The sequence below is a fragment of the Dromiciops gliroides genome, chromosome 5, assembly GCF_019393635.1.
Source record: "Dromiciops gliroides isolate mDroGli1 chromosome 5, mDroGli1.pri, whole genome shotgun sequence".
Taxonomy (NCBI): Eukaryota; Metazoa; Chordata; class Mammalia; order Microbiotheria; family Microbiotheriidae; genus Dromiciops; species Dromiciops gliroides.
The window spans coordinates 204,576,205-204,586,213 of NC_057865.1; the positions used below are offsets into that span (position 1 = coordinate 204,576,205).

At 40.4% G+C, this 10,009-nt stretch overlaps 1 long non-coding RNA gene across 1 annotated transcript in view; it reads left to right on the forward strand.

The window, feature by feature from the left end:
* The window catches only part of LOC122727410, a 31,362-nt gene extending 21,793 nt beyond the window's left edge, over nt 1-9,569 (forward strand). The window contains exon 3 of the long non-coding RNA XR_006353139.1: nt 9,156-9,569. This is a non-coding gene — a long non-coding RNA (uncharacterized LOC122727410). The remainder of the gene's footprint in view (nt 1-9,155) is intronic.
* The last annotated feature ends 440 nt before the right edge of the window (nt 9,570-10,009 follow it).

Consider the following 10,009-nt stretch of genomic DNA (forward strand, 5'->3'; position numbering starts at 1 on the left):
ATAGTCAGGCACAACTGAAAATGACTCAACAACACAATATCAATGTTAGCTATTACTGTTGTTGTTGCTATCCTCTCAGTCACCAAGGCTGGCAACCTACTTGTCATCCTTGACTCCTCACACTCTCTCACTCTCCATAGCCAATTAGTTGCCACATCCTGTCAATTCTACCTTTGCAATATCTTTTGCATACTACTTCTCTCCTCTTAACACTCCCAACATCCTGGTGCAAGATCTCATTATTGCACAGCCTGCTCCTTGATCTCCTTCTTTCAAGTCTCTCCCCACTCCAGTCCATCTTCCACTCAGGTGTCAAACTGATCTTTCTAAAGAACAAATTTGAACATGCCATACCCCTATTCAATCAACTCCCATGGTTCCCTATTATCTCCAAAATCAAACATAAAATCTTCTTTTTGACTGTAAAAACCCTTCATGACCTGGCCCCTTCTTATCTTTCCAGTCTTATTCCCCTGAACATACTCTTTAATTTAGTAAAATTTCCTTCCTTCTTATTTCTCACACAAGATACTCCATCTCCCAACTCCCAGCATTTTCACTGGCTGTCTCCCATGCTTATAACTGTCTTCTTCCTCATCTTTGTCTCCTGGCCTCCTTCAAGTCTCAGCTAAAATCTGACCTTTTGCAAGATTTTCCCAGTTCTCCTTAACCTTAGTGATTTCCTGTGATATTATTTCCAATTTATCTTATATATATATATATATATATTTTTTAATTTTGTACATGCTATTTGCCTGTTTTCTCCCATCAGACTGTGAGTTCCTTGAGAGCAGCAACTGTTTGTCTATGTTAAGGGCTAAAATTCTAGTTAGTCTGTCTAAAATATCTAATGAGTGGCCACCAATAAATTATAAGCTTTAGCAAGAGTTAGGCTTTTAAGCGTTTATTAAGGAGAATAAGAATTTGGTAAAGAGAGAGAGAAAGGCCTAGATTCCTATCTATTAAAGGGAGAGCACATTTCTAGCTCCCTTCTCCGCTAGAGTCCCCAGGAAAGAGAGTGAGACCGAGCGCCAGTTTCTTCCTTCTTCCTCCCACTAGTCCGCATCACTTCCTGATGCCAAAAAAAAAAGACTCCAGGTCTTGCCCTCAAAGACCTTCGCTTCATGGGCGGAACTCTTCTACAGTAAGTCTCCAGTAGGTGGCGTCATTCCAATCGTTACATCTATGTATCACTAGCACTTAGCACAGTGCCAAGCACATAGCAGGTGTTTAATAAATGCTTGCTGATTGTTGTTGACTGTAGTGCTGGGCTTTATGTTTCATTGTTATTTTTATTATTGTTGTTATTATATGGATAACCATAGTACATCTGGCCCTTCTGTGGCATGCATATATTTATTTAGATAGATCACCCTCTCTCTGCAAGACACTGTTTTTCATCCTTGTAGAGAATAGGGTTTAATTGCTAATAGCCATATAAGGGAGGAGAAAAGTAGGATCCTGGGGCAGAAATGGAGTTATATTTCTTCCCTGAACCAAAAGGACTTTGTACAGTTCCTTGCAAAAATCAGCTTGGGTAGTAGACAACAGAAAAACAAACATAAGCACTTAAAAACAAAGACGTTTTTCCTGGAATCCCAGATAATCTACCTAGTATCATTGAAAACAATAGAAACCGGGGCGGCTAGGTGGCACAGTGGATAAAGCACCAGCCCTGGATTCAGGAGTACCTGAGTTCAAATCCGGCCTCAGACACTTGACATGTACTAGCTCTGTGACCCTGGGCAAGTCACTTAACCCCCATTGCCCCTCAAAAAAACAAAAACAAAACGAAAACAATAGAAACCAAATGTGTGTTAATAATGTATACAGTTGAATTAGCGCCATACTGATAGTACTTCAGTGACAACATGCCTAAATTACATGCAAAGATATAGTGACATTCAAAGTTCAAGAACACATTCCTACAATACTATAAATACGCATAGACAGTAAAGAAATTCATACAAAATTCATACAAAGGAAAATTAACTAGTCCTCACAATAACACAATCAATAGATTTTTTTTTTTTTTGGTGAGGCAATTGGGGTTAAGTGACTTGCCCAGGTCACACAACTAGTAAGTGTCAAATGTCTGAGGCCGGATTTGAACTCAGGTCCTCCAGAATCCAGGGCCAGTGTTTTATCCACTGTGCCACCTAGCTGTCCCCACAATTGTTTTTCCAAGTTCAATAGGAATACTATAAGTTCCAACAAACTAAGAGACCAACAAGTCAACCAAATTAAAAAGAGGCATAGTAGAGAGGGTCATGCTAAAAAAGCTGTTAGGCTAAAGATAAAGTAGCAATGCTGAAAGAAACTCTAGGTTCAGAGGGGGAAATTTGTCTCTTTCTCACAGATATAAAATCCTTTCGTTATTATACAGGCTGAAATGGTGTGTCAGTTGTCAGTATAGTGGAAAGAACCGGACTATCCAATCAAGCATAGCCCAGGACTTAGAGTAACTAAGGGGCTTGGTAAGACCACCATCAAGCCTCTTTCAGTTGGACCCATGCTGGGAAGTCAGATATTAGTCAGTTGAGAGATTAATTCTTAAGTGCTAGGTCAGAGCCCAGAGAAGTGCACCATGACACTGGCTCATGTTTGCCCCCAAGTGGCTAAACATTTAAACTACTTCCCAAGAAATGCAGCTTGCATGCTTAATGAGCTACATCCACTGATAATAGTCTGATTTTTGCACACTATTAGATTTGCCTCACATCAGAAGAGCAATGACAAATGAAATAAATATAATGGTAGATTAGGAACTGAGAGGGATCTCAAGGGTTCTATTAATGGTTAGTAATAATAGCATTTATTTATTTTCTAATCCTTCCATTTTACAGATAAGGAAATTAAGACCCAAAAAGATCATAAATCACAAGATTTAAAGCTGGAAGATACCTCAGAGATCAGCTAGTTCAAAATTCCCTAATGGGTCGTCCTCAGGAGCAAAGCAGGCTGAGCTTCAGTTAGGTAGAGGGAGGATGAGGAGATGAGGAGGGAGCAGGGAATTTCCTACCTCCTTTTTCCTGACTCCTGTGCAAGCTTGACTTTATTCAGCTCCCTTTTCCCTAAGGGGAATGCCTCACTTTTCAAACCTAGCCTACTAAAAATGATGACCCTCAGTCAAAAATTGAGTGCAAATTCACTCTCTTGCTTCTTGCCACTATAAGTGGTTTGTGATTTATTTCAAGGAGTATCTGAATTTCAAACTTCTGTGTCACACCTGTGTTATTCTCCTACTTTGTCTTAAATAGCCCAATCCCCCAAATCATTTCTCCCTGATGAAAGGTTACTTTCATCTCTCTAAAATAAGTAATGCTTTCTCCCCTCTATTTGTAAGCCTTAAATAAAATATACACACAAATGAGCATTTCTGGTGGATTTTTAGTAAATAAATGAGATTTAAATGAAAGGAACAGAAAAGAATAAAGAACAGATAAAGATGTGAGCCCATCCAGCTAAGCAGAAGGAAAAGTGTTTTGCTTATTTAATACACCACTCTAGGTTCACCAACCCAACTCTTAATGGTACTGGCAGATTAAGTCCACAGAGGGGTGGCTGCTATTACTTTCAAGGTTCTAGGGGGTAATTCTATAGTTGGTTAACTTCTTTTTTTTTATTTTGGTGAGGCAATTGGGGTTAAGTGACTTGCCTAGGGTCACACAGCTAGTAATTGTTAAGTGTCTGAGGCCAGATTTGAACTCAGGTCCTCCTGAATCCAGAGCTGGTGCTCTCTCCACTGTACCACCTAATGCTAGCTCATGAGCCCCCACCAAGTATGCTTCCTCTTATCAATCTGCCATTGACTCAGTTCTTTAATAAAGGCATTAACTCAAATAGCATAGCAAGAACATAGTGATAAAGCATTTCCCACAACACCAAGGGTACATTCTCCAACAAACATGTGTGTGTTTGTGTGTGTATAGTTCATGGAGAAGAAAAATGAAAACAAATTTTATATATAATGGTAGTAAGTCTTGGTCATAGAGTAAATATGGCCAAGTCAACTCACAACCCTGGAACTACAGGGCCTCTCATCAGGTCAAAATGATGTTCATTGTAAGGTGTGATGACACAAATTGCTCAATTGTGTTTGCACCTTGTACAATATGGTGTCACAGCTAGGCAGGACAGTCTGCTGCTTGGGATCTCTTGACAGCTATATTATCTCTTCGGTGAACTAGGCTGCCACTAGACCAGGCTGGGAAGGCTGATCCACCACTTGACAGCAGCTGCCCAAAAGTACCAGGAAGTCCATGCTTCAACTAAACAATGGGCTGCCATATGGGATTGTGTAGGCTATGTCTGCTGATAGACAGTGACAGGCAGATTGCTCTGCTATTGGGCCTCAGGCCCAGGCAGGGGTAGAAAGGTTGTTTGGCCATTGGGCTCTCCTCAGGGCACAGCATCTCTGCCAGATGAGTTAATCTGATGGATTCCAAAGGCACACTATTTGATGGGCATCTGCAGTCTTTTTCCACCTTGAGTCACTGGCTTGGCTGAGTAGCGCTGCACTTTCTTCAGTTGGAATTAGCTGGAATGCTATAGTGCTCTTTCATCTGGGGCAATGACTTAGATGATTCAAGGATAAGAGCCTAGGATAGCAGAAGCCTCTTCCCTTTTACTTAGCTTTGAGATTTTTTTTTTTTTACCTCCTATACAGAGATGGGAAAGTTCTACCTCTCCTGTTTGACAATCTTTTCTGGTTCAGGAAAGTATTTCATCTTGCTTTAAGGTGATCAGTTCAATCAGTTCCACCTCCCATAGTCCTTTGGAAATCATTGTTAGATAAGTGGTAAAAGGCCAAGATATGTATGCAGTACATGCCCTCGGGCAAAATTCATTCTCTCCAGCTTCTTCATATTTAGTTGAGCTATTTAAGCTTAAGTTCCATTTTTTAAAGATATAATTCTTTTTTTTTAATCATGTAAAACAAAAAGAGCTGATATAAATATTTTTGTACAAATAGATGTTTTTCTCTTTTGGGGGATGTCTTTGGGATATAAACCTAGCAGTGGTACTGCTGGATCAAAGGATGTGCACAGCTTGATAGCCCTTGGGGCATAGTTGCAAATTGCTCTCCAGAATGGTTGGATCAGTTCACAACTCCAACCAACAGTGGATTAGCATCCCAGCTTTCCCACACCCCCTCCAACATCCAATATTTTCCTTTTTTGTTATATTTGTCACTCTCAGACCCTTTCAAGGGTCAGGAGATGTCTATTTTGCATGTGAATAACTTTCCTTTACCCTTCAATGTTAATGTCCTTCACTATTTGTTGGAATCCTCTCCTCAGTGAAGAACTTTAAGTCCCTGAAAAATCATTTGAGAGAAGCCAGGGTATACTAGACATTAGCATTTCCATGGTCATGCAGTTAACAAAGGCTCACTATAAAGAAAGCATGACATTCATAGGATACATTCATATGTCATACATAACAAGTGTATACAAAAACCAAATGTATAGTTACTTATAGCAAAAGTACACGTCAGAGAAGGACATATCAGAAGTATATGCCTAATATTGCCTACCAGTTCCATATGTACTAAAAGTTTAGTGGCCAGGGCAGCTAGATGGCGTAGTGGATAGAGCACCAGCCCTGGATTCAAGAGGACCTGAGTTCAAATCCGGCCTCAGACACTTAACACTTACTAGCTGTGTAACCCTGGGCAAGTCACTTAACCCCAATTGGATCACCAAAAAAAGAAAAAAAAAAGTTTAGCGGCCTACAAAACATATGCCTACTATGTGCCAGACACTGTGCTAAGTGTTGTTTTCTTGTTTTCACCCATGCTTCCTAAGTAAGTTTGTTCTCTAGCTGAATAGTACTGGTCTTTACACTAAGCCTCTTGAGCTCGTGGAAACCTATCAATCTCACACTGATTTTGGATTTCTTAGGATTTCTCCATCATGTTTTCCTTCCCCAGGAAACTCATTAGGCAAAACTGAATCTACCTAGTAGTCACAACTTATCAATAATCTCTGCCCCTCTCTGGACTCTCGCTGGAAGACAAGGCCATGAGCTTTAGGATCTCTATTTAAAGAAGGAGCTCAGCACAGTTTTCTCCCCATTTTATACCAGTTACATGGCTTTTGAACTTCTTTGGATATGGCCATCATATCTCCCACATACCGCCACTTTTCAGCTTTCAGTTGTGTATTGTCTTCCCCCATTAGACTGTAAGATTCTTGAGGGCAGGGACTATCTTTGTTTTTATTTATAAAATAAAAACTTAGCACCGGGCTTGACTGATTCAAGTGGTCCTGCTTTTGAGTTTGCAGATGGTCAAGTTGACTATTATGGCTTCCAGTATCTGAGGTATCATATTGTTGGAGGAGGCTAAAAGGGTTAACAGATCGCCTATCAACTGTAGCTAAAAAGGGGTTAACAGATAACCTAAGACTTGATCAATAGTAGCTGGAAGGGTTAACAGAGAAACTAAGGTTTGAGTTTTTATCAACTGTAACTAAGAAGGTTCAATATTAACAGAAGCTTAGGGAAGATAACTAAGGGACCGTTAACCATTAATAGCCATTAACATTTTTAGATGGCAGGACACCTAGAAACCAGATCTTAAAGTAAAGAGATACCATAAACAGAGAGACCCTCTGGCTCTGACAAGTCTAAGCATGTCTTTATGAACATGCACAGAAAGACCAAATGTGTCCTTAGGTTCACCTTATGACATTTAAACCCCAAAAACACACCCCTAGGGAAAAAGGTACCCACCTTGGAGGACATCTTAGGACCCCAAGGAGTCCAAAATAGGATATGAACCTCTCCTAAGGAGGAGATTAAAATAATGAGATCGCAACCTACTTTTCTCACTAAAACTTGGGAAACTGAGTCACTGAGTCTTGTAATTCTTTGGGATGCCTCACGATCAATTTGATCAATTAACTCCATCCCCCACATCAATATCAAATAGAATTTTCCTCTGGGTTTGTCCTCCCTCATCACCTGAAGAGAATTCCCCTGTGGCTGGGATACACTAAGTATTATTGGTTCATAGTCTATAATAGGATCACTACCTCTCCTCACAACAGGGCTTAGGATGTGATGTATGAGGAATAGGAAGCAAGCCAACCATATTATTGTAATTTTCACAATGCCAGAGAAGACTGAGCCAGGTCCCCTTAAGATTGGTCCTTCTGCAGCAGTGGGGAAGCCCCAAGGTTGATAGCTCCCTGTGAATTTTCTCTCCTGCCCCACCCCCCCAAGCCCCCAACTCCCCATACTGTCCTTTAGCACATTTACCAGTGGTTAACAAAATGGTGCCTAAATGCTCCTCCTTTTGCAAAGTTTGTCGGAAACTCAAACTTAAATCCAATAGAATGTAAGTTCCTTAAGGGTAGGGACCACACCATGTTTTTATCTTTCTTATTTTCAGCCTATAACATAGTATCTTCTACACAATGTAGGTGCTTAATAGTAACCAACTAATACACACTTATGACCACTCAATAAGTGCTGATGTTGCCACCACAAATGCTTGAGGAGCAGTCAGTCAACTGAAGCAGTCTGGCTCCTGCTAATCAACAAGTTTTTCTTAAGCACTTACTATGTATGTGTCAGGCACTGTTAAGTCAGTTTTGCATGTGAATAACTATTTTTTTTAAGGCAAAAATATGGTCTCTGCCTTACAGGAGTTCACATTCCAATGGAGGCATCCACCCATCCATGCTTATGTATATATGTATTCTTGTTCTTGAGTTGTTTCAGACACCTAAATGGTGTTTAGCTGGCTACTCCAGTTCATTTTACAGATGAGGAAACAAATAGGGTCAAGTGGCTTGCCCAGGGTCACACATCTAGTAAGTGTTTGAGGCCAGATTTTGAACTCAGGTGTTCCTGACACCTAGGTCCCTTTCCTTCCCTGTCCTCACCCCCGGGCCCCCCCCCCCCCGTGTGTGTGTGTGTGTGTGTGTGTGTGTGTGTGTTCACCTGGCACTCTTACAGTGTAAATTGAAAGTAACCTTAGAGGCAAAGCACTAGCAGTTGAGGAGACTAGGAAAGGCCTCTTGAAGAAGTTGGGATTCAAGCTATCTTGAAGGAAGCCCGGGAAACCCAGGAAGCAGAGTGGGGAAGGAGGGCATTCCAGACTTGAGTGGCCCTAGAAAGTAAAGGGCCAAAAGAACTTGTATATACCACCTGCAACCTCGTGTTTGCTATTCCCTTGATTCCATGAATTCAGAGCTACTGTCTCCCTTCCCCTATTATACCTTGCACTGTACTCTAAAAAAAATTATGAATTTAGCAAACATCAACATCTAGGTATCCTTCCATATACAAAGAAAGGAGAAGAAACTTAAAGATGGAATTGTAAATGTCTATAATCTATAGCTTTGTTATCTTAAATGTAAAAAATTAAGCATGGTAGTATCAACATTGTCATGTTTGTCTATAAACCCTTCTAAACTTCTTTATTCTTCTCCTATGTATTTTTTACATATTTCACAGACACTGTTTTCTTTTTTCTGGCTTCCCAATCACTTTGTCACCCTCTCCTTCCCCTTCCCTTCTTCTTTCTTATTCACTCCCACAACTCTTACCTCAAAAAATAAAAGCCTTGGGGCAGCTAGGTGGCACAGTGGATAGAGCACCGGCCCTGGAGTCAGGAGTACCTGAGTTCAAATCTGGCCTCAGACACTTTACACACTTACTAGCTGTGTGACCCTGGGCAAGTCACTTAACCCCAATTGCCTCACCGAAAATAAATAAATAAAATAAAATAAAATAAAACAAAAGCCTTCTCTTTCTGGGGCAGCTAGATGGTGCAGTGGATAAAGCACCGGCCCTGGACTGAGGAGGACCTGAGTTCAAATCCAGTCTCAGACACTTGACACTTACTAGCTGTGTGACCCTGGGCAAGTCACTTAACCCTCATTGCCCCACAAAAACAAAACAAAACAAAAAAAGCCTTCCCTTCCCAAAATAAGTAGTCAAGCAAAACAACTTCAAATTCACATTACCAATACTATGTGTCCCATTCTGAATCTATAGTATACCATCTTGCTTTCAAAATCTATCAAGCATGCTTCATTGTCAGTGTTCTGGAATCATGAACAAACACTGCATTGATTGGAATCCTTAAGTCTTTCAAAGTTGTTTTCCTTTATAATGATAGTCATTGTCTTTGTCTCTAGGCTGTACTCCTGAATCTCCTGGATTTTCTCTACAATGCCACAGAAGCTCACTCCAGCACTGGACTTCACACATTCAAAGTAGCCTTGATCCACTACACCTTGGATTAGCTGGTTCCTTCAAGAACCTCCATTTTAAGAGGGATGCCCAGTCTACCCATGTCTTCATTCTTCTCCAGGTTGTGCTCCTGACTTCTCCCACCCCTCCTTCCAGATTCCTTTTATGTTGTATTTTGTGCGTTGTTCTTTCTTATTTATTTTGTAGTTAGATTTATCTAGTTCTGAGAGGGAAAGGTTAAGATCCCCCATTAGTATTGTTTTGCTATCTATTTCCTCTTATAACTCATTTGACTTCTCCTCTAAGAATCTGGATGCTATAACACTTGGTGCATATGTTTAGTATTGATATTACTTCATTATCTACGGTGCCTTTTAGCAAGATGTAGTTTCCTTCCTTATCTCTTTTAATTAGATCTGTTTTTGCTTTCATTTTGAGATAAGGATTGTTACCCCTGCTTTTTTTACTTCAGCTGAAGTATAATATATTCTGCTCCAACCTTTTACCTTTACTCTGTGTGTATCTCTCTACTTCAGATGTGTTTCTTGTAAACAACAAATTGTAGGATTCTGGTTTTTAATCCACTCTGCTATTCACCTCCGTTTAATGGGAGAGTTCATGTCATTCACATTCAGTTATGATCACTAACTGCCTATTTCCTTCCATCCTCTTTTCCCCTTTGTTTATACTCTTTTTTTCTTCTTTCACCCTATTCCTCCTCCCTAGTGTTTTGCTTCTGAGCACTGCCTCCCTCAATCCACCCTCCCTTCTATAAGTACCCCTTACCCTTTTACTTCGG